We start from the raw sequence: 3,818 nt of genomic DNA on the forward strand, positions 1-3,818 counted from the left end.
GTGGCAGCGGGGGGATGATGATGATGATGATGATGATGGGGTGGAAATGTATTGCGTGTCCTTTAAGAAAATATATATTTATTTGTACACAGTGACACACACACACACGCACACACACGCACGCATGCACGCACGCACGCACGCACACTCACACTCACGCACACACACACACACACACACACACACACACACACACACACACACACACACACACACACACACACACACACACCACACTCACCACACACACACCACACACACACACACACACACACACACACACACATACACTACACACACACACACACACACACACGATGTGGGGGAAATGTATTGCGTGTCCTTTAAAAACAGATATATTGATGTGTGCACAGTGAGATCTGCAGCCCTCACACTGATGAGAATGGATGTGTTGGAAATGAGAATCTGTTTTGAAGAGGTAATCCATGACATCCGGTTTTATTTCCATTTTTCTTCGGCTCCATTTTTGTCGCTAAGCACTCACTGCTGAGCTTTCTCCAGAGATCAGCTGTCAATCAAACATGGTGGCCGATTATTCCTTTCCATTTTCTGCCCATGAGGTTTGTGATTCTACTGCTGGCGCTCTACTCTTTGTCCATATCTGTCCATCACTGCTCTTCCTCACATTGGTCTTCCTCTACAAGGACGGCAGGGCTTCAGTCTGTAGGGACCACTGCCGAGGTGCCCTTGAGCAAGTCACCGAACCCCCAACTGCTACCTGGCGACGCCTAGACTGGCTGCCTCTTCGCTCTGAATCCCCTCAATGCATGTGCATGTGTGCATATATAACTGTGTGTATTGTATCTGTACAACACAAATGCATGTTCTTGTGTGCACGAATATATCTGTGTGTATTTGTATGTAACTGTATCCCAAAAAAATGCATGTGATTTTATAAAAAAGCTGAATTTCCCCCTCGGAGGATCAATAAAGGTCCATCTTGCCTTTTTTCTTTCTTTATTCCAATGGTAAAAGCTTCTGTTTTTCTGCAAATAGCATATACTCATGCACTGGATGCAGTTTAACCCTGGTGGGTCAAAAAGGACCCGTATTAGAATAATATGTGTTTTTATGCCATTTTTGTCATTTTGGTTAAGAAAAATCACTTATCACTAATATTTAGTATTATATTTTGGTTCACACTAGAAATATTTAATATTTAATTTTTCACTATTTATAATTGGATAATTTTTTTAACATTTTGAACAAAAACGTTTTGAACATATTGATGCAAAGATCTCTGCTATTCTGAGACCCTCACAGTATTCCAGTCCCTTTTCAAAACTCATCTCTTCTCCTCTTGTCTACTCATAGCCCACCCCCCATCAATCCATGCCGGTTGATCAAGTTTGATAGTCCTATACCCCCCACCCTAACCTTCCCTTATATTGTAAAGCGAGTCCTTGAAAAGCCCTATACCAATATCATTTATTATTATTATTATTATTATCATACTGACAGGTATCAGATCTGGCTGTGTAAAATAATCTTCCTGAGAGGTGTCACTTGTGATGTAGTCTGTGTGGTCTACAGTGAATGTATTCCTGACAGCAACAGGTGATAAGAATCAAAGGTTCCCATAGGATCCCATAGAAAATGCATGCGGGTCATTTTTGACCCACTTATGGAAGCTTGGGGTAGTAATACAAAAACTACAATTTCTTAAAATGTATAACATGTACATTTAAAATGTGAATGGCATGATATCCAAAACATGTTTTTTGAGGAATAGCTGGAATATGAAATGATAAAAAAATGTAATTACAAAGATGCTTCAAGAAAACCACCTCACCGGGTCAAAAAAGACCCACTTATGCATCTAAGGGTTAAATCATGCTGCACTTCACCAGTTGGCAATAAAATGTGCTGAATGTAAATTGTTTCACACAAAAAGGGACATTTTATTGCTCATTTTGATAATTTACAGGCACACAAAGCTATATAACTCAAAACAGGAAAGTGGAAAACCCTAAAAAGCATAATAGGGCCTGTTTAATATGTAGTTGTTTGCTCATCAGTTCTTACTCGGTGTTTTCGGCTGATGAACAGATCCATGTTATATGATATAATGAACTGATAGCCTGTATGCAGTTTGTAGGCTTTATATATTCATACATATGTTTCAGGCTCCATCAGAGAAACAACATTTGGCCCAGATGTATTCAGTATCAAATATTCATCGACTGCAGGCCTTAAAGGTGGCTCTGAAATCGTTCTCCTTTGTGACGCAGGAAGTAGTCACGAGGAAACAGTTAAAATAAATATCTGTGGAAACCTCCAAAAAGATGTCAAAGCTTATTAAAACATCCGTACACACCTGTCACACCACATCCTTCCAGCATGCTTTAAACACTCCATAACAGAGACTAAAATAAACTTCTGTCTCCTGTTATCATGCTCCCTGCTGTTCCTCAGCGTATAGCAAGACACACACTTTATTGTAGCTGTTGTATTTCACTTTTAAAACTTTATTTAACCTTTAACTCTGCGTTGAGTCGTAAACCTTTACATTAAAGCATCTTACTTTATTTGTATCTTTTTATCTCTCTTTCAGCTAGTTTATTTCTGACCTTTATTCGACCAATAAGTCCTCTCTTTACTGGAGTCCAACAAAACACCATCATATTTACACTCACAAAGACATTCAGTGCTTTGACTTGAGCACATAGAATATGATGGTAAAACATGGCACATCACATCGAAACTATCCCTTCACTTCTGTAACATAGTGACATCACTTTTGTCACACTCACGCTTCTATTGGCTAGCGCTTCGACACATTTTACGTGATAGGCTAAGGGGCGGGACATCTCTAAGCGGTTGACCAATCACAACAGAGCCGGCCAGCTAACCAATCAGAGCAGACTGGGCTCTGATTTCAGACAGAGGGTGAAAAGAGGTGCTGCAGCACAGGCAGTATGAGAAAAATAAAGAGCTTTTTGAACATTAAAGCATGGAGACATGTCACAGTAGAGACACTACAGATACTGTATGAACCTGGAAATGTGCAGAATAAGTAAAAGTACAAAAGTATTACCAGCAAAATAAATGCAAAACTATAAATTGTCATCATCCAATGACCATTTTTTAAATCAAACTGCATATATTAAATCCCTCGTTTATAATAAGTGACATATATAATGTGTGTATCACTTTAATTGTGCAGCCGGTGAAAGTTTAGATAATATTAATAACGTTTACTGCCAGGTAGGGATGGGTATCAAGAACCGGTACTAAGTCAGTACCGGTACCTGATTGGCCGCTGGACAAACGGTGCTGCTATCGGTATATGAATTATGCTACTTCCTTAGTTTAAACAATTCTGGTTGGTTGGGAACCCTGTATCCGGTTTGAGTACCACTCTGATTGGCCACTGTGAATGCCACTCGTCATCTCTCCTAACAGCGCTCTTACGGCCCCTACACACGGCGGCGTGTGTTGAAGCATGCCGGCGGGCATGTCTGACGCTCGACCAACAACCAATCACATGAATTTCCCGCCCCAGACACACTACGCTTTGCTCCCACAATGCAGTTTGGCGAAGCGTGACGTCACCCCATTCAAAGTGAATGGGCAGAAGTTACATTAAATAATAAATAAAAAATAATTACAATAAAATGACTGTTGTTTAATCTTCACATCTTGTAGTATCGATAAGAGTATCGAAAAATACCGGTATCGATAAGCAGTATCGGTATCGGTATCGATAAACTCCTAACGATACCCATCCCTACTGCCAGGTAATATCCATAATATTACATCATAATGTATTTGTACATTTAATTTTTCTATAAATA

Source organism: Trematomus bernacchii, unplaced genomic scaffold (genome assembly GCF_902827165.1).
Source record: "Trematomus bernacchii unplaced genomic scaffold, fTreBer1.1, whole genome shotgun sequence".
NCBI lineage: Eukaryota > Metazoa > Chordata > Actinopteri > Perciformes > Nototheniidae > Trematomus > Trematomus bernacchii.